Here is a 22,927-nt window from a genome sequence, read left to right on the forward strand (position 1 = left end):
GGTAAGTGGAATTAAACTGCTATAAGTTAATATTATTTGGGAAAGTATTAAAATGTACTAATTAGACTGTAACAACTCAGGCATTTTACTGTAATCGGTAGGGTAGCCATTAGAATAGTTATTTAAGAATGTTTAAAAAGCTAATGGAGTAGGAAAAAGTAGAATAATAAAACATTTGATTAGTCCAAAATGCATGCAGAAAGAAGTAAAGAAACAAAGAGCTGATAGGACAAATAGAAAACAAATGATAACATGGAGTGTAAACTTATTTGTACCGGTTATTAATTAAATTAAAATGGAACAAGCAATCCAGTTAAAACCCAGTGTAGGTAGACTAGATAAAGAACCAAACCCAATTATATACTGTTTGCATAAAGCGTACTTATGGAAATGGTACACTATACCAACACTTTACCGAAAGAACGTTGATGTAGCTATATAGATATCATACAAGTACTCAAAGCAAGAAATAGTACTAGAAATATACAGGTATACGATATGATAAAAATAATAATTATAAGGAAGACATAACAACCCAAAATTTGTATGCATTCATTAAGATAGCTTCCAACCAGAAAATTCAGAAATTGACAAAATTAAAAGAAGATGGAAAAATTTATAGTCATTTCAACACACCTCTTCCATAAACTGATAATGCAGGTAGAACAAAAAATTAGAGTAAGAGTTTAGCCACTTTGAAGAACAGTATTAATCAACTTAACCTAGTTAATATTTATAGAACAGTGCCCTTAAACTACACAGTATGCCTTATTCTCAAACACATAGGGAAAACTTAGGAATGTAGTTCATATGCTGAGCTCCAAAGCAGATCTCACATATTATCTCAAATATTTCAAAGCATTGAAGGCATGCATATGTTTTATGACCTTTGTGTAATTAAACTAGAAATTAATAGCAGAGTGATCAGAAAATTCCCAATTGTTTTGAAATTAAGCAGCACATTTTTAAACAGGCTTTGGTTCAAAGAGGATATCACAGTTTACTTTAGGATATATTTTGAATGGGATGAGAATGAAAATTCAGCCTTTCAAAACTGGCAATATTTAGAGTGGAATTTATGGCACTAAATGAATATGTTAGAAAATAAGATAGATTAAAAAAATCAGTGGTATGAGATTCTCTTTCAGGATGCTAGAAAACAAACAGTAAATTAAACCCAGTGAGGTTCATCCTGATTTGACTGAAGTAACCTCAACAAAAGATCATTCACAAAAGTGAATGAGATTTAAGAACATGTTTTTCTGAGGTATGTACGACTTGAAACCACCACAAATGTATAATCACATAAACCCAGATAATCTAGACTATTTCATGGTTAGTAAGGATTTGTTAAAATGTTTTCAGTGTATTTTTCCTGGTAGGGACTTCTAAAAATAAGTACAGTGGTTCAAATTGTATGTTGCAATGAAAATGCCAATTTTTAAGATTAATTGTATGTGGAAATCAAGCTTTCTTTTAACTTAATATTAAGTGAAATATTTAACTGAAATATTAAGCTTATCTTGCTATTTCCAAGATACATAGTACAAAAATCACCATTTTGGAATAATATAGCTAGTTGTCTTACAGTTTTTATCATCAAGGTTGAAATTACCTAGAACATTCTCTGACAACAACATTCAGAAGCACCTTGTCAGACTGATTTGTCTGACCTTGTCAGTAGTGTGTCAGTTTTCTGTCTTGGTCTTTTTTGTGAAGGACTCAAATTCCTTAGGTGAAAAGATTTAAAAACAAAACAAAATACCGATTCCTTGAAGGTCCCCTTAGCATATATAATTATATGTTAAATTCACCTGTGTTCATTACTGTTTTAATTCAAAGAATGTGAGAATGATATAATTTGTTTTATTGATGTGAGAAGCCGAATTAGATGCCTCATTGTAATCTAAAAAGTTAATTATCAGTTTCTACTTTGAGGCATTTGAACCGTTTGGTAAATTATCAGTTTTTACTTTCAGATTGGTTTGAACAAAGTTTCTTAAGAGAGCAGTAATAAAAGTGTTTTGCTTTTCCTTTACAGATCAAAACTTTTGATGTTGATAAATCAGATTTAGTGGTATTGAGAAAAGGATAAATTCTGAAGGAAAAATTCTACGACAATATTCGTGTATCAGTACAATCTCTAAAGGTTATTTAAGGTTGCAGCAAGTGAATCACTTCAGTTATTTTCTTCCTTTTTGGATTCAGAAACTGTGTCTAACATCACAGATTAATTACTGAAAAAAGTTGTTTAATTGAGAAATTAGATCAAGGTGAAGTGATGCTTATACTTCATTTATAAGGATTAGAAAAATCTCCCAAAAAATAATAAGTGCTCAAATGACATTTTCCAAGAGGTGTTTTCTCATTTTCATTGTAGGAAAAATATGTGCGTAATGTTCTTAAGTTTCTGTCTTATAATTGTCCGAGAGGGGTCACTAAATTAGAAAATGTTATAGGACAATAAGTGAAGTCAGCACAGAATGGTAAAAGGATTTTTACTTTGATACTCATGCTTTAGAAGAAATTTATAGTCAATATTATTTTGCTTTGCACATATTCAAGAAAGAGAGTGCATCTATTGTTTTGTAAGGTTAAGACACTATATTGTGGGCGGGCCACGGTGGCTCAGCAGGTAAGAGTGCTTGCCTGCCATGCCCGAGGACCCGGGTTCGATTCCTGGTGCCTGCCCATGTTAAAAAGAAAAAAAAAAAGACACTATAGTGTATAATTCATTATTTTCAAAAATGTGTATCATATCTATTAAGGTCAACAGTTTTTCATCATCTGTAGATGAAAGAATGCTGAGAATCTACTAAACTTTCCCTATATTTTACTACATAATAGAGAAAATGAATCTGCCAAGTGTTTAAAAACTATGCTTTTCTTTTTGTATGCTTTGTGGTTGCTAAAAATCGAAGTCTCTGCAATGCTGATAAAATTGAAGAACCATGAGGCTTTCTTTTTTTATTTTTGAACATTTTCATTGATAGCATGCTTATATGGTCTCGCAACTCACATAAAGTTTCTGTAAGACTGGAAAGGACTTGAGAAGCAACTAAACTAGGCCTCTCTTGACAGATCAGTATTCCTCAGCAGCATGTGATGAATATCAATATTGGAGAAATTCAGTTCTTGTAAATCTCAACTATGTATTAAAAAAGAATGTTTTACAAAAAATGGAATTATTGCAAAATATTTAATGAATAAAAATTATAAATAAATGCTATATAAGTTTTCACAAGATGGAAATCTTCTAACCTGATTAATGAAGTATGAAAGTCCTTTACAAATTAATTTTTTTGGGGGGGGAGGAGGGTGAGTTTTTTCGAAAGACTTCATTCACTCATTCACTACTTTATGCAGAATATATTGAGTATCAGGTCCCAGATACCAGTGGAAATCAGTCTGTATTAGGGTATCCCATTGAATTCCACTCATTTGAAAATAACTTTTGGGCCAATGAAAATAAAAAACATGAAGTTGATTGCTGTTTTTCCACACCAGAAGTTCATGATGAGTATTATTATAATATTAGCAGGAATTTAAGTAATATTTAACATTATCTCTAGTTTAAAAATTAGAAATCTGGGTAAGTGATTTGTCTTAAAGTTACAGACTGATAAATAGTAGAGCTGTTACTTAGAACCCTTTTATTTCTTTCTTTATATTATGTCTCTACCTTGATTTACTTTACACTAACCTGGCACCAAGATTACAACCGGTTCCTCCATTGTTATACTGATTCCAGTATTCATTGCAAAGATGATACTTAGGTCTTTGCATTATCTAAGGTGGTATTTAATATTTCTGAATCCAAATTCACATGTTGCTTATATCAGTATAGAGTTCATCTGTGATTTAAAATTCTTGGGAATTCCTATGGATTATGAATTTACATGGAATTTAATGACCTACATGGTGATTTGTTCAGCTCAACCATTTTCTTACTGTCCTTGGAAAAGCTACATGTTCTTTTGGAGTTATATTTTGAGGTTTCCTTAGGAAATAGCATGTCATAACTAACCCAGCCTTCATCCATTCAGTATTAGAGTATATTATTAGTAAAGAAGTTTTGACAAGCTTTGAATTTTTTATCTTTTGTGGAAAACAAGTTATTTTGATATGCATATTAGTACTTAAATGAGAACAGTCAGGACCTTCCTGAGCATCTAGTGAAAAACGGTATTTTATATATTCTGAAAATACACTCTAAGTCTATAGTATATTGGTTGTTAATCTTTGGTGGAATCATGAAGCTTTCTGACACCCTGATAAAAATCCCTAGCAACTCTACCTAGAATGCATACAAACAATTTTTCATGAAATCTCAGTGGATTTGTAGACTTTCCTAAAACCGATTCTTGGATCATCACAAATTAAAAACCCATAATCTAAAAGTAAATAAAAGACAACCAAATAAAAATCACACGAGTGAGTGTATACAAAGTGTAACATTAATACTATGTTTCAGTTTCTTTAAGTATTTGTTTTTAAATAGAGAGCTTGTAGGCTTACAGAGAAATCATGTGGAAGGTAGAGTTCCTATATACCCCTCTCACACATGGCAGTTTTCCCTTTTAACACTTTGCTTTAGTCATGTGCCTTTGTTACAATTGATAAAAGAATATTATGATCATATCGTTACTTGTAGTCCACAGTTTACATTAGGGTTCATGATTTGTGTTGTATAATCCTGTGGGTTTTTTTTTTCTTTTTTTAATTTTTATTCTAGTAACATATATGTGACCTAATGTTCAGATATATAATTCGTGGTGTAGATTACACTCAGAATGTTGTGCTACCGTCACCATCATCTATTACCAAAAGTTTTCCATCACTCCAAACAAAAACTCTATCAATTAAGCATTAGCTCCCCATTCCCTATTCCTCCCAGGCCCCTGGTAACCTGTATTCTAGTTTCTGACTCTATGAGTTAGCTTATACTAATGATTTCATATCAGTGAGATCATACCATATTTGTCCTGTTATGTTAGCTTATTTCACTCAACATGATGTCTTCAGGGTTCAAACATTGTTGTCACGTGTATAAGAACTTCATTCCTTTTTATGGCTGAACAATACTCGTTGTATGCATATACCACATTTTGTTCAGTCATCTGTCGATAGACACTCATGTTACTCCCATCTTTTGGCAATTGTGAATAATCCTGCTGTGAACATCAGTGTGCAAATATCTGTTCAAATCTGCTTTTAATTCTTTTGGATATATATCTAGAAGTGGAATTGTTGGGTTGTATGGTAATTTTATACTTAACTTTCTGGGAAACAGCCAAACTGCTTTCCATAGCAGCTGCAGTATTTTACATTCCCACCAACAATAAACAAGAGTTCATATTTTTCTACATTCTCGCCAACCCTTGTGATTTACTTTGTGTTCGATAGTATTCATTCTAATGTGAGTGAAATGGTATCTCATGGTTTTGTTTTTTTGTTTGTTTTTGGCATGGGCAGGCTCTGGAAATCGAACCTGAGTCTCCAGCTTGGCAGGCAAGAATACTTGCCACTGAGCCACCATTGCACCTCCTTATCTCATGGTTATGATGCTGCATTTCCCAGTGGCTAATGATGATGAACATGTTTTCATGTGCTTTTTGGCCATTTGAACATATTCTTTTGATAAATATTTATTCTTTTGCCCAGTTTAACTATTTTTTTTATTGTGAAATATAACATGTATACAAAAAAACAAATTTTCAAATACATTTTAGCAGGTTGTTATAGAGCAGATTTTAAAGTTTGGTATGGTTTATAGGTCCACGATTTTTAATTTTTCCTTCTACCTTCTCCAACACAATGGAGACCAAAAGAAATTTCAGTATATTAAATCAGCAGTCATACTCAATTGTTAAATCCTATCTTCTCTATTATGCTCTTCCTTCACTTTTTTTTCTTTTTTGGGAAAAATAACATAGATGCAAAAAAGCAATACATTTAAAAGCACATCACAATTAGTTGTAGAGCAGATTTCAGAATTTGGTATGAGTTATAAGTCCACAAGTTTAGGTTTTTATTTCAAGTAAAAGGAATGAAATAATGAAGATTAGAGCAGAAATGAATGAAACTGAGAACTTGAAAACAATCAAGAAAATCAACAAATCAAGAATTTGGTTCTATGAGAAAATCAATAAGATTGATGGACCCTTAGTGAGGCTGACAAAAAGAAGAAGAGCAAGGATGCAAATAAATAAAATCAGAAATAGAAAAGGACACATAACCACTGACCCCACAGAAATAAAGGAAGTAATGAGAGGATAATATGAATGGCTTTATGCTAATAAACTTGACTATGTAGATGAAATGGACAGCTTCCTAGACAAGCATGAACAACCAACATTGACTCTAGAAGAAAGGACAACCTCAACAAACCAATCTCAAGTAAAGAACCTGAATGTGTCATTAAGAAGCTCCCCAAAAAGAAAAGTCCAGGACCAGATGGTTTCACATGTGAATTCTACCAACATTCAAGAAAGAATTAATACCAATCCTGCTCAAACTCTTCAAAAAATTTGAAGAGAAGGGAAAGCTACCTAACTCAACTATGAAGCCAACATCACCCTCATATCAAAGACAGATAAAGATATTAACAGGAAAAGAAACTACTGGCTAATCTCTCTAATGAATATAGATGCAAAATTCCTCAACAAAATTCTAGCAAATCGAATCCAGCAGCACGTTAAAAGAACTACACACCATGACCAAGTAGGATTCATCCCAGGTATGCAAGGATGGTTCAACATAAGAAAATCAATTCATGCAATGCACCATATCAACAAATCAAAACAGAAAATCCACATGATCATCTCGATTGATGCAGAAAATGCATTTGACAACATTCAACATCCTTTCTTGTTGAAAACACTTCAAAGGATAGGAATAGAAGGGAAATTCCTCAACATAATAAGGGGAATATATGAAAGACCCACAGCTAACATCATCCTCAATAGGAAAAAACTGAAAACTTTCCCCCTAAGATCAGGAACAAGACAAGCATGTCCACTATTACCACTGTTATCCAACATAGTGTTGGAAGTTCTAGCTAGAGCAATTAGACAAGAAAAAGAAATACAAGGCATCACAATTGCAAAGGAGGAAGTAAAACTCTCACTGTTTGCAGATGATATGATAGTATATGTCGAAAACCCTGAAAAAATCCACAGCAAAACTACTAGAGCTAATAAATTAATACAGCAAACTCCCAGGTTACAAGATCAACACTCAGAAATCTGTAGTATTTCTATACACAAGTAATGAACAATCTGAGGGGGAAATTAAGAAAAAAGTTCCGTTTACAATTGCAACCAAAAGAATGACATCTTTAGGAATAAGCTTAACTAGAGATACACTAGACCTATACAAAGAAACTACGAGAAATTGTCAAAAGAAATCACAGAAGACCTAAATAAATGGAAGGGCATACCATGTTCATGGATTGGAAGACTAAATATAATTAAGATGTCAGTTCTAAAATGTTAAAATAAATTCAGTTTGAAATAGTGGTAAATGAAAGCGAGGGGTAAGGGGTATGGTACGTATAGTTTTATTTTTCTCTATTATCGTGTTATTTCTTTTTCTAAATCGATGCAAATGTACTAAGAAATGATGAATATGCAACTATGTGATGATATTAAGAATTACTGATTGTATATGTAGAATGGAATGATATCTAAATGTTTTGTTTGTTAATTTTTTTTTAATTAATAAAGTTAAAAAAAATGAAAAAAAAAGATGTCAGTTCTACCTAAATTGATTTACAGATTCAACACAATACCAATTGAAACCCTAAAAACTTACTTTTCAGAAATAGAGAAACCAATAACCAAATTTATCTGGAGGGGCAGAGTGCCCTGAATAGCTAAAAATATCCTGAGAAAGAAAAATGAAGTTGGAAGCCTCATGCTACCTGACTTTATGGTGTATTGTGAATCTACAGTGGTCAAAACAGCATGGTACTGGCATAAAGATAAATATACTGACCAATGGAATTGAATAGAGTGTTCAGATATAGACCCTCTCATCTATGGATAATTGATCTTTGATAAGGCAGTCAAGCCAGCTCACCTGGGACAGAACAGTCCCTTGAATAAATGGCACCTAGCAAGCTGGATATCCACGTGCAAAAGAATGGAAGAGGATCCGTATCTCACACCCTATACAAAAATTAAGTCAAAATGGATCAAAGACCTAAACATTAGACCATAAAACTTTTAGAGGAAAATGCAAGAAAATTTCTTATCAATCTTATAAAAGAGGCAGTTTCCTCTTATAATAAGAGGTAAGTTTTGGAGACCTTATACCGAAAGCATAAGCATTGAAGAAAGTAATAAATAAATGAGAACTCCTCAAAATTAAACACTTTTGTGCATCAAAAATCTTCTCAAGAATGTAAGAAGATCACCTGTATTCATTAGCACCAGGTCTGTACCTATACTGTGTATCTACATATGTATCTTGCTTGCATAGGTTTATACTATTTACTGAGCCCTTGATATATGTTAGGCACTGTGCCAGTTGGAAAGGATTCATGCACCCTAGAAAAGCCATGTTTTAATTCTAATCAGTTTTATGGAAGCAACTGTTTCTTCTAACCCCTATTCAGTACTGTAGTTCGGAAATTTGATTAAGTTATAGCCACAGATCTGTGACTCAATCAGTTGTGTTATGGGTTTTAACTTGATTAGATGGAGACGTGTCTCCAGCCATTCTGTGTGGGTCTTAATTAGTTTACTGGACTCCTATAAAGGAGGAGACATTTTGGAGAAATTTCCTTTTGAGAATGTTGGGAGAATGAGGAGAATGACAGGAGAGCAGCAGAGCAGAGAACTGTGACAGAATGACAAGAGAACCACGGAGTCCACCAGCCAGTGACCTTTGAAGATGAAGAAAGAGAATGCCCTGTGGGAGCTTCATGAAGCCAGTGGCCTGGAGAAGAAACTACATCACCATGTTTGCCATGTGCCCTTGCAGCTGATAGAGAAACCCTGAACCTCATCAGCCTTCTTGAACCAAGTTATCTTACCCTGGATGCTTTAGATTGTACATTTCTATAGACTTGCCTTAATTGGGACATTTCCACAGCCTAAAAACTGTGAACTTGCAACTTATTAAATTCCCTTTTTAAAAGCTAAAAAAAAAAAAAGTAACAATACAGCCTACACAATCGGAGACAGTATTTGGAAATGATGTATCAGACAGAGGTCTAGTATCCAGAATATATAAAGACATTGTTCAACTCATCAACAAAAAGGCAGACAACTCAATTACAAAATGGACAAAAGACATGATCAGACACTTCTCAGAAGAGGAAATAGAAATGGCCAAAAGGCACGTGAAAAGGTGCTCAACTTCCCTGGCTATTAGGGAAATGCAAATCAAAACCACAATGAGATGTCATCTCCCACCCACCAGAATGGACATTATCAATAAAACAGAAAACCACAAGTGCCGGAGAGGATGTGGAGAAAGAGCTACACTGATCTACTATTGGTGGGAATGTCAAATGGTACAACCACTGTGGAAGTCAGTGTGGCGGTTCATCAGGAAGCTAAATGTAGAATTGCCATATGATCCAGCAATATCATTGCTAGGTATCTACTCAGAGGACATGAGGGCAAAAACACAGATGGACATTTGTACACCAGTGTTTATAGCAGCATTATTTGCAATTGCCAAGAGATGGAAACAGCCAAAATGTCCATCAGCAGACGAGTGGTTAAGCAACCTGTGGTATATACATATGACGGCATATTATGCAGCTGTAAGACAGAATAGTCATGAAGCATGTAACAACATGGATGGACCTTAAGGACATTATGCTGAGTGAGATTAGCCAGAAACAAAAGAACAGATACTGTATGGTCTCACTGATATGAACTGACATTAGCAATGAACTTGGAGAATTTCAGTTGGTAACAGAGACCATCAGGAAATAGAAATAGGGTAGATGTTGGGTAATTGGAGGTGAAAGGATACAGATTATGCAACAGGACTGATTATAAAAATTCAGAAATGAATAGCACAATACTGTAATACAGTAATGTTAGAATGCTGAATGTGAGAATGATAGAGGGAGGAGGCCTGTAGGCACAAATGAAATCAGAAAGAAAGATAGGCAGTAAAGACTGCGATGGAATAATCTAGGAATGCCTAGAGTGTATAATGATAGTGACTAAATGCACAAATTTAAAAATGTTTCTGCATGAGGAAGAACAAATGTCAATAATGCAGAGTGTTGAAAATAGATGGTAAATAATATTTTAAGACTTTAACATATGCGTGAGACAAGCAAAACATGTTTAGTACAAAATTTATATTTTGACTAGTGCATTTCCTAATGTAACTTATGTGGAGAGCTTAAACGAACACTGTAGTACTTGGAACCTTGCGTAGAGCATGAGATTTTGTAGGTTTTTCCAGAGTGATGCCTAGATAAAATCCCAGAGCTATTTGAACAGTGAATAGGAAAGTATTTGCAGAGTCCCCTAGGGGTAATGGTGAGAAAAGGGGAAAATTCAACTTCCCGTAGTGGAGAATTCTTGATACTCTCACAGGCAGTGGGGACAGCCAAAGCAATAGGCCAAGCCTCACATCTTTGGGTTTGTTCATATGAAACTTAATCCCGCAAAGATTAGCCTTAGCCTACTTAAAATTAGGCCTAAGAATCACCCCCCAAGAGAACCTCATCTGTTGCTCAGATGTGATCTCTCTCTCTCCGCCAACACAGCAAGCAAACTCACTGCCCTCCCCCTCTCTGTGTGAGACATGACTCTCAGGGGTGTGAACCTTCCTCACAACATGGAGCAGAAATCGTAGAATGAGCTGAAACTGAACATGAAGGGATTGAGGAAATCTTCTCTACCAAAAGGGGGAAGAACAAAATGAGACGAAATAATTTTTCAGTGGCTGAGAGATTCCAAGCAGAGGTTATCCTGGAGATCATTCTTACACATTAAATAGATATCACCTTGTTAGTCAAGATATAATGGAGAGGCTGGAGGGAATTGCCTGAAAATGTGGAGCTGTGCTCTGGTGGCCATGTTTCTTGAGGATAATTTTATGATGATATAGTTGTCGCAGTGTGACTGTGTGGTTGTGAGAGCCTTGTGTCTAATGCTCCTTTTGTCTACCTTATCACTGGACACATAAAACATATGGATTAAAAATAAATAAATAATAGGGGGAACAAATGTTACAATAAATTTAGTAGATTGAAATGCTGGTGATCGGTTAAGGTGAGGGGTAAGGGGTATGGTATGTATGAATGTTTTTCTGTCTTTTTCTTGCTCTTTCTGAATTGATGCAGATGTTCTATGAAATGATGAATATGTAACTGTGATGAAAGTGTGAGTTATTGATTATATAACAAGAACAGAGTGATCATATGTTAAGAATGTTTGTGTTTCTTGTCATATATTTTTTTTAATTTAAAAATTAATATAAAAAAATCCACTACCTTTTCACGATAAAAATACTCAATACAAATTAAAAATGTGAATTGCTTAAAAAGAAAAAAAGAAAAAAGAAACCAGCAGTAGCAAAAATGAAACTGTGGACTGCACAAAAGACTTGGGATTCAAACTAAAAATTTTGAAATTTCTCATCAAAAGATTGACCTGCTAACTGTTTAAAAAGCTGAAAAAGTATCAGACTCCATCTCGAGATATGAATGAAGTTGCTCTGGATAGGACTATGGGTAAAGGATGATATGGCCTATATTTTCAAACTTCAACCTCTGTTCGAGACCAAAGGAAGAGATGCTTATTTGGTACAAAATTTATATTTTGTTAGTACATTATCTAATTTAACTTGAATGATCTGTTTACGTGAAAAATCTTGAATCGGGCATGAGATCTTGTTGGTTTGTACAGGTGTATGTGATGCTGATATATCCCAGAGTAATTTGGGCCTACTTTATAATTTGGGCCTATTATAATTATGACTGTGAGTCACCCCTAGAGAACCTCTTTTGTTGCTCAGATGTGGTGTCTCTCTCTAAGGCAACTTTGCAGAGAAACTCACTGCCCTCTCACCAATGTGGGTCATGACTTCCAGGGGTGTAAATCTCCCTGGTAACTGACTAGAGGAAAATACCTGAAACTTTTGAACTGTATTCCAGTAGCCTTGATTCTTAAAGATGACTGTAAATCATATAACTTTTACAGTGTGACTGTGTGATTGTGAAAACATTGTGTCTGATGCTTCTTTTATCCAGGGAATGAGCAGATGAATTAAAAAAATAGATAGGATAAAAATTAATAAATAATAGAGGGAGATAAAGGGTAAAGATTGGGTAAGTTGAAATACTATGGGTCAACGAGAGGGAGGAGTAAGGGGTATGGGATGTTTGAGTTCTTTTTTTTTTTTTTTTTCTTTTTCTGGAGTGATGCAAATGTTCCGAAAATGATCATGGTGAAGAATGCAGAACTATGTGATGATATTGTGAGCCATTCATTGTATAATGTGATTAGACCGTATGTGGGTGGATATTTCTCGGTAAAAATATTTTTAAAAATAAAAATGATTGACCTGCTAACCTTTAGACTGAAAGTATGTGAGATCAGAGAGCTGAAACACAAAGTGGTTTGGGATTCTGAGAGGCACTCACCCATGACCCTTGGAAATGGTGAGGAGAGCAGAGAACTGAAAAGGCTCAAGGGTACATTCGCCTGTCTTTCTCGTTGTCCCCAGAGTCATTAGAAAGAAGTCTACTTCAGATCCCTTTGTGGTCACCAAAGCTGGTAAAAGGAAATCTTTTCATACCATTTAGGATCTCATGGCTTTACTGAGCGATTCATGAATCCGGCCGCATCCCATTCAGAAAGTAGAATGGAGCTCTGCTGAGGGGATGTGAAGGGGAGGCTCATCTCGCCATCATTTTCAAAACACATTTTTGACAGAGATGGAATTCTTAGATGGTAAAAATATTTTTTTCTTTTCATCACTTGAAATATGTCATCCCACTCCCTTTTGCCACCATGGATGGAGGATTCCTTGTATATAACATGTTGCTTCTTTGTCATGGCTTTCTCTTTTTCTGGATTTGACAGTATAGTTATAATATACCACAGTATGTTTCTGTTTGGGTATATCTTGGAGGTCATTGAGTGTTGTGGATTCTGTTAGATTTAGGAAGTTGTATTATTTGTTTTAATATTCTTTCTGCCCATTCTCTCTTTGTTCTCCTTCTTGGAATCCCACAGTGTATTTGTTGGTATGTTTGATGGTAGCTCACTGGTTCCTCAGGCTCTGTTTATTTTTCTTCATTCTTTCTTGCTTCTGCTCTTCAGACTAAATGATTGCAATCGTCTTATCTTCGTGTTCACTAATTCTTACTTCTGCCAATTCCAGTCTGCTAATGAAATTGATACTGAACAAAAGCAGTGGGTTCTCTGCCCAATGTGCGTAACAGCCAACCCATGACACCTTCAAGGAAAGGTTGCTTACATCTCGGGTTCCTCTGTTAAATTTGAAGACACATGGCAATGTTTGCCTATGTTTTTAGCACATGGTCCTAATCTTCTGGCTTGATTTTAATGGGTTGCTCTCTTCTCCAGAGGCTTTTCTCTTGATTTCATCACTTAGCTTCTCCTGGGGTGTTTTCTCCCTAAACACACATACACGCACACATGCACACACACACACTCTTTCTCTCTCTTTCTCTGTCTCTGTCTCTCTCTCTCAGCACTCTTAAGGGACTTCAGCAATGGGATTAAGACGCACCTTGAATTGGTTGAACACATCTCTATGGAAACAACCTACTCAGAAAGTACCCCCCACCCCAGGAGGTCTGAACCCACAAGAATGGGTTGAAAGAACATGGTTTTTCCAGGCTACATAACAACTCTAAACCAGCACAGGTACTATTTACATACAGAGGGGTTTATAAAGAGGGGCAGTACTGGTTATGTCAAAAGAGTGTCCTTACCCCAGAATACCTTATCCCAAGTTAATATTTGGATTATTTAAAGATTAATACTGACCAGGCACCGATTAGCAGGATGAATGTCTGACCAATTAGAACAGATGCAGGCCATAATTAAAGCTAAATCTTACTGATGTGTGCCTGCTAAAAAATCTGTCCTGCCTACTGTACAAAAGGGACATCCAAGTAATTCTCACCATAACAAAGAACTGCCTTGATAGCATTGCTAGATGTGGAGAGGATAAATACTTTAACATCGTTGGACATGCTAGTCTTGGTTTATCGCTTGGCACAGCCAATAAAAGTCACACTAGGAGAACAGGGGAGATTTTCCCAAATCCGTCTTCTGATTTTTGACTTAGGTTGAATTGTATGATGTCTGAGTAAAATTGTTTAAAAAATGAATAGAGAGATACACGTGCTGGAGAAAATGTGAAGAAAGAAATGTAGCTATTCACTGTTGGTAGGGAAACAGAGTGGAGCAGCCTCCCTGGAAGGAGGGGTGGGGTTGCCATATGATCTTACAACCCCATTGCTAGGTATAATGAAGGAACTGTAAGTGGGGATACGAATGAACATTTGCACTCTGATGTTTATAGCAGTAGTGTTCATGATTTGCAATGAATGAAGGTGACCTAAGGTCTATCGAGTGAGGAATGGAAGGGGGAAACTGTGGTATAATGTGCAGTGGACTTCTGGGTGTCTCCAGGAAGAAATGAAGCTGTGAGGCATGCTTTTCCTACATCTAATGTTGTTAAATTATTTTTAAATTGTTTTTCTTCTTTAATATGTAAATGTCATGAATTATAGTAACAGAACAGTCTTTGCATTCTTGAAATAAACCTACCTTGGTTATCAAATACAAAGCATTTCTAGATGAAGGAGAACTTTTTGATATATCTGATTCATAATTTTGCTAGTTCTAGAAATGTAATTTTTGTTTGTTTGTTTTGGTGAGGGGGTAGGTGTATGGTCTGGGAATCGAACCTAGACACCAAGTTGCCTGCATGGAAGATGAGCATTTTACCACTGAACCACCAGTGTACCCTGTAATTTTTAAAAAGGTCTTCATTTTTTAGAGCCAATTATGTTTACAGAAAAATCATGCAAAAATTACAGAATTTCCTTGTTCCCTCTCTCCATCCTGCACAGTTTCTCCTATTATTAACATCTTATATTAGTGAGGTATGGTTGTTACAATCAAATTGATTAACCACAATATCAGTAGATGGATTATTATTAACTAAAGTCTGTAGTTTACATTAGGGTTCACTTTGTGTTGTACAGCTCTCTGAGTTTTGAGAAATGCATAATGACGTGCAACCACCATTATAGTATCACACGAAATAGTTTCACTGTCTTAAAATTGCCTTGTGCTCCATCTGTTTGTCCCTTTCCCCCTCACCCTAAGCCTCTGACAAACAACCACTGATACCTGTCTCTCTAGGTTTACCTTTTTCAGAATGTCATTTATTTCCAGAATGAACATATACACTTCTCTCACTTTTAATATTTAAATTTCCTCCATGTCTTTTCATTGTACTACAGCTCATTTCTTTTTAACATTGAATAATATTCCGTTATAGCTATACCACAATTTGTTTATTCATTTCATACTAAAGGACATCTTGGTTGCTTCCAATTTGGAGTGATTATGAATAAAGCTGATACTATGAGCAATTATAAATAAAACAGTGAACATTCATGTGCATGGACTGAAGTTTTCATTTCATTTGGATAAATATCTAGGAACCTGATGCTGAATCATATGTAAGACTATGTTCTGCTTTTTAAGAAAAATACTAGATTGTCTTCCCAAGTGACTTTATCATTTTGCATTCCCACCAGCAATGGGTGGGAGTTCCACCTGCTACGCATTCTTACCAGCATTTGGTGATGTCAGTGTTTTGTATTTTAACCATTCTATAAATTTTTTTTAATTGTAAAATGTACTATAAAAAATAAAGCCTGTATATAACGTATTTACACAATATTTTATTTTACCTCAATTTATATAATAAAATGACCAATTCTACCTGTCACCCAGATTGGTATGTCCAGTACACAGCTGTAATCTTGGGATTACCATTTACTATCTTCATAGGGTTGTTTTATCCTCTTCTGCTTTAGCACATTTGTTTCCTTTACCCCACATCTTCCTCTTTCTTGGTTTACTTTGTAATTTTTGTGGAGTATGTCCTCAATAGCTTCTTGATATATACAGTGCTTGAGAGATGTTGTTTGATCTTCTTAGATAATAATTTGTCTGACTTTAGAATTCTAGCTTATAAATAAATCCTCACTATTTTGAAGATGTATCACAATATTCAAGTTTCCAAGGCTGTTATTGAGAGGGATAAAATGATTCAGCTTTCTCATCTTTTGTGTGTCATTTTTCCCCCTATGTGGTAGAAATTTTGCTTTATCTGCAAGGTTATTAAACTTTACTTTGCTGCTTCTTTGTGTGGGTCTGTTTTCTTCCACTGTGTAGGCCCTTTCAAATTGGCATTTTCTGTCGTTCAGTTCGGTGAATATTTTCTTTAGTCTTGTTTTTTGCCTTGGGGATAGCCTTCACTTTGTTTTTTCCCTTTTGTCCAAAATGGATGATGTTGGCCTCCAGTTTTCTTTGGGTTCTCTAATTTTCTGTCCTGTTTTCTATTTTTGTATTATTTCATTCTACTTTCTTGGAAATTTCTTCGATTTTCCGTGTAAACTTTCTGTGAATTTTTAGTTTTACTCCTACTCTCATGTTTTTCTTTTCTGAGAGGTTTTTGTTTGTTTTCTTTTTGATCTGTGGATACTCCTTTCTTATGGCATTGTGTTTTGATTTCATGGATGAAATATCTTTTATCTTTTTGAGAATCTAAGTTTTGGTCTTCTTAATGTTTTAGTCCTGTTACAGAGTCTTTAGTTCCTTCATGTTGCTCCTTTTTATTTCACTGTCTATTTGTTTTTAGACTCTGTCTTTTAAGTTTTGAGGCTTTTGAGACATCAAATCATCACTGGCTCTTTGCTCACTCTTCTGAGAGCAGAGCTAAAATGCTGATTGAAAGTTCCAAGTGTATCAGTAAGACTTGTCTGTTTTGAGCTTTATTGGATGGTGATCTGAGTGGGCTATTTCTGTAGACCCCAGTAATAAAATCTTGAGATACCATTTCACAGATTAGTTACATTTCCCAGGTAAAAACATTTCAGTTTTCTTCTTGAACAATAAAGATTTGTCTGCAAGCATTTGCAAGTGGAGGGAGAAGGCTGAAGGTCTTATCTTTAGATTTTAGTACATGTACAGTCACTTAATTTTACTATTTTAAATGTGAGGCTGAAGCTCAGAAGTAGGTTTGGGCTGTCTTTATCCAGAAGTCCTCTATTTTAAACATTTCCAAATAATAAACTGCCAAGAGAACAGTGATGGAGTCATGAAGGGTATGGAGGAATCTTTTTTTTTTTCTTCTTTTTTTAGTGGCTGTCACTCAAATCTCTTTGCTAATTTAGCGTTCCAGCCCTTTTCGAATGTTATCATGTGCTTCCAGTTCTTGTGACTTTTAAAGATTCTGTAGTGTAAAATGAATTGGTTCTCGGCTTCTCTCATCAGCCTGGAAATCAACTTTCTCTGATCTGCTGACACGGTTACCACTGATCCATTTCCTTTCTAACTTTCAAAATGCCATTGCCTTTTCTCTTTCTTCTATTAATCCTATCTTTCCGAGATAGTCTTCTTTTAAAAGAATTCCCCTGAAAAAAAAAATTCCCTTCATGTTTTTAATAAGATTTCAAGAGGAACTGAAATTAGATGCATGTATACAATTTGCCATCTTAACCTTGATATCTGAACCTACTTTTTAATTGCCCTACTTATTTTTAAAATATGAGCATTTATGTGTGACAAAGCATTGAAATAACCTGAAATGAATAATACTTCAGTGACCCATATATGTTTTTATAAATAAATCATTGAGTACTAGAATTAACTGGTTCTGTAAATGTCAGCATTCATGCTTCCTTTTTCGATAGAAACTAGGGGAAAAAAGGGCAGAATTATTTACTGTGAATGCCAACTACAATAAAATATTGAAATACAGAAATTTTTATATTTAGTGCCTCCTTTTCAGATAAAGTGCTAAGAAGTAACATCAGGAAAATGTATTTTAATTAAGTCATTTATGGTGCTGTAAAGTTAGATTACAGACATAGTGAAGTGCAATATGCTTTTAAGAAAGACTTTCTGATGAAACTAATATAGTTAGCTCAGGGATACCTAATCTCAGGAAATTCATTGACCAGACTAAAGAATGATTCTCATAAGTTGGAAAGTATTTTTGTTTCGTGTGTTAGTAAAACTACCTAAAAACATTCAGCTATCATATTATTTAATTGAATATTTAAGGAACTGAAAAATGTCTTCCTATTATCTCAGTGTGTAGATGTAGCTTTAATAGGTTATTGATATATAACATTCTGATACTTCCCTTACAGCTTTAGTAGTGAGGCACACTTTAAAATAAAGGCATTGCTCTTTTGGACACTTAAGACAGAAAAAAAAAACATAAAGTAAGTAAGTCAAAAGGTACATCTTAAAAGAGTACTGTATAGTCTCATCTTGGTACACAACCAGTCTCTATAAGGCGTGGTGCTCTAAACTTCTAAGGTGTAAGGATCCAAAAAATTAATCTGAACGTAATGTAGGGCTTAGTGTATTGCCTGCATTTTTGTTTATATTATTTTTTTCACTGTTTACTATTAATATTCATCTCAGCATTTTTATATACCGTTATATTCATGTTGTTGTCTCTTGATTTAAACTCCTATAATATATGCAGTATCCATTACCTGAAACTAATTACTCTGCATATAAGAGCTCACTGCTAAGATAGCTCTTTTCTACTTAGGAAAAATAGGACAAAATGAAGCGAAGTATTGTCTGACCAAGTCCTTTTCTCTTTCTATAATAAAAAATTCTACCCAAAGTGCTCCTTCAATGGAGGCACTAGAATTGTTCAAGTAAGAATTTTACTCGGGATATAGTGACTCATTCTGAGATTTTGAAATTTTGCTTAGCAGGTAAAATTCAGTGGTAACAGCATATATATTGTTCTTTTTCCCCCTTTATGGGTTCCCTGTTTTTCGCTAACACTTCTTTTTTCTTTTGCTATTAGAAAACTTCTCTTTAAAATACAAGATGTATCTGCCTTAAAAATAAAATGTTAAATTTACTTGAATAGTATTATAACCAGTAAAGTGTTGCCCCTCTTATCAGAAACATGATTTTGAAAAGGAAGCAGTAATGAAGACTTTACACTAGTCCTGGGAAGCATAACTCCTTATTTTATGTGGATCCTGTCAGAGACAGATCAATGATCACGTATTTGTTATAGAGGAACCCCAGCCAAAGAAGGAAATTAAGAAATGATAATAATGTTGCTCGTTATACTATTTCAGTATTAAACATTTTACAAATGCTTAAACAGAAGATATTTTGCACTTATTCCTACCCACATAGTTTTATTCATGTCTTAGTAATTTTCTTAGCATACCTAGCATACCTTAATTCAGGTATGCTAGGCAGCTAGGGCTTAGGAAGAGCTGTCATTTGGGAGTTTGGATACAGATACCTTACCTGGATTTGTATAATAACTTTAGCTGTGGTTTAACTTATATGAGTGTTATTTTATGTGAAATTTGTTTTAACAAAAATACTTATTTGAGTGGATAGCTTGGTCAATATAAAAGATGTCTCAAATAGAATAAAAGTGATTTCTCTCTTTTTACCAGTTTACTATATATATTAAGGTTTTAATCTTGTCAAATATCTCTAATCATACAGACTAAAAATAAGTAAAAGCAATTCATTGCTATCTTCTTTGACCCTAGTAATTGAGTTTTTCTATCTGTTCTAGTTTGCTAGCTGCCGGAATGCAATATACCAGGAAGAGAATGGCTTTTAAAAAGGGCAATTTAATAAGTTGCCAGTATACACTTCTAAGGCTGAGAAAATGTCCCCATTAAAACAAGTCTATAGAAATGTCCAGTCTAACCAGGGAAAGATACCTTGGTTCAGGAAGGCCGATGAAGTTCAGGGTTTCTTTCTCAAGTAAGAAGGCACATGGTGAACACTGTCAGGGTTTCTCTCTCATCTGGAAAGGCACATGATGAACAAGGTCAGGGTTCCTCTCTCATCTGGAAGGACACATGGCAACCACGACGTCATCTGCTAGCTTCTTCTAGGTTCCTGTTTCATGAAGCTCCCCGGGAGGCATGTTCCTTATTCATCTCCAAAGGTCGCTGCCTGGTGCACTCTGCTTCTCGTGGCTATGTCGTTCTGCTCCGCTCTTTCTGAATCATCTTTCTCCAAAATGTTTCCTCTTTTATAGGACTCCAGAAACTTATCAAGATCCACCCAAGTGGGTGGAGACATGTCATCACCTAATCCAGCTTAACAACCACTCTTGATTTAATCACACCTCCAGGGAGATGATCTGATTACAGTTTCAAACATACAGTATTGAATAGGAATTATTCTGCCTTTATGAAATGGGATTTAGATTAAAATGTGGCTTTTCTAGGGGATGTACATCCTGTCAAACCAGCACACCATCTAAACCCAGTTCTCAATGTTTTTACCATACAGACTTTTATCTTAATTGGTGTTGTTTTTGTGGCAGGTTCAACCAACAATGAAAGTTGATTTTATATCATAGACAAAATAATCTCACATTTAGTATTAGACCTACCATGCAGCCCCTCTGGAGAGCAGCATGGTGGTTCCATAGGAGGCTGGGGTGGGATTGCCATATGATCCTCCAACCCTTTTGCTAGGTATATACCTGGAGGAACTGAGAGTGGGCACAGGAATGGACATTTGCACATTGGTGTTTTAAGTATTTGCAAGTTTGCCGCGGATAGAAGTGGCCTAAGGATACAAAGACTGAGGGAAGAAAAGGGGAAATGTGGTGTATACATAAAACAGACTACTAATCTGGCAGGAAGGATTGAAGTTATGAGGCATGCATTAGATGCATGAACCTTAAGGATAGTATGTTGAATGAAATGGCAGAAACAAAAAGACAAATATTATCATACCTCACTCATATGGACTAACTATAGTATACAAACTTGGAGAATTGAATTGAGAGAGCCTCGGTTATCAGGTTGGGGCCTATTGTAACCTATCTAGATTGTAAGCTCTTAACAGCAGTCACATCTATTCAGGAGTTGTAACCGTTACTTCTAAATTCTGAGATACTGAGCTGTTTGTATATAACATGGTTGTTCCCAGAAACTCCGGGTATTTATATTACACCTGAGACTCAGAATTAGAGCTCTGAAGGTATGAAAGTCAGCATTACCCATATAGCAACTGTTTAAAAAGTTGCTAGAGAGATGAAAAAGTTTGATTAGAGAGATGAATGGAGCTGATGTGGATAGGACTAAAGTGAATCAAAATACAGGGTAAAGGATGATATGGCCCACATTTCAAACTTCAACTTCTGTGTGAGAACAAAAAGAGAAGTTTATTTGATGCAAAATTTATATTTTGGGTAGCATGTTACCCAATTTGAATTGTATGGCCAGTTTAGTTAAAGACTATAAGTACGTGGAATCTTGAATAAGGGGTCAGATCTTGTTGTTTTGTACAGTTTAGTGTGATGCCCCATTATATTCCAGAGTAATTTGGGCACAGAATTAAAGTATTTGCCAAGTGCCCTTGAGGGACTGAAGAGAAAGGAGGAAGTATACTTGCCCGTTTGGAGAATTTCTGATATTCTCACAAGCAGTGGGGATAACCAATACAATAGGCTGAACTCTTGATCTTGGGGTTCACTGCTGTGCAACTTATTCCTGCAAAGGAGAAGCTCAGCCTACATAGAATTATGCCTAAGAGTCACCTTCCACCTCCCCCCCATCCCGAGAAGCTCTTTTGTTGCTCAGATGTGACCTCTCTAAGCCAACTTGGTAGATGAATTCACTGCTCTCCCTCCTACATGGGACATGACTCCAAGGGGTGTAAATCTCCCTGGTAATGTGGGACAGAACTCCTGGTATGAGCAAGGACCCAGCATCATGGGATTGAGAATGCCTTCTTGACCAAAAGGGGGAACAGTGAAATGAGGCAAAATAAAGTTTCAATGGCTGAGAGATTTCAGAGTCAAAAGGTTATCCGGGGAGGTTAATCTTGTGCATTATATAGATATTGGGAGTGGCTGGAGAGAAGTACCTGAAACTGTTGAACTGTGTTCTAGTAGCCTAGATTCTTGAAAATGAGTGTATAATGATAAAGCTTTTACAGTGTCACCATGTGATTGTAAAAACCTTGTGTCTGGAAAAGAAGTATAACAAATAAGGTATCAATGGCTGAGAGAGTTCAAATAGAGTCGAGAAGTGACCCTGGAGGTTAGACATTGCTACCTATCATAGCTTACCAACCCCCAACCAGAACCAAACCTGCCAATCCTAAAGAACATGTAGGGCATTATATAAGATTCTACAATGCTTCCATGCGGTAGGATAACTAAGTCCTGTAATCTAGAGGGGCCAGCCTCTCCAGAACATTAGCTAGTTCCATCTCCCTACCCCATATTATGGACAGCCCCTTCCAACATGAAAAAGTTAGAATGGGCATAGCCCAAATACCCCTAAAGAGTGGGGAAAAGGTCAAAGGTGATGGTGGAGTTATACAGACAAAGTAGGGTTTAACAAATGAGTATGACTGCTGAATTATTATATTGATATTTCTTTTAGTCTCCAGGACGTTAGAGCAGCTAAAAATAAAAACCTAAAATTATGGAATTGTAACCCATACCAAACTCTGAAATCTGTTCTACAACTAGCTGTTGCACTATACTTTGAAATTTATTGCTGTTTATTATATATGTTCTTCTTTTTCACACATACACACACACACACACACACACACACACACACAGTCTATTGTGATGATAAAAAAATACATGTATTTCTTCTAGCCTCCAATGTTCTGGAGCAGCTAGA

General features: G+C 35.3%; 1 protein-coding gene across 9 annotated transcripts in view; it reads left to right on the plus strand.

Moving 5' to 3' along the window:
• JMJD1C (jumonji domain containing 1C) overlaps nucleotides 1-22,927 on the plus strand; it is a 326,266-nt gene that overhangs the window by 172,602 nt on the left and 130,737 nt on the right. The gene's annotated exons all lie outside the window — the stretch shown is intronic.

Source organism: Tamandua tetradactyla, chromosome 13, assembly GCF_023851605.1.
Source record: "Tamandua tetradactyla isolate mTamTet1 chromosome 13, mTamTet1.pri, whole genome shotgun sequence".
Lineage (NCBI taxonomy): Eukaryota > Metazoa > Chordata > Mammalia > Pilosa > Myrmecophagidae > Tamandua > Tamandua tetradactyla.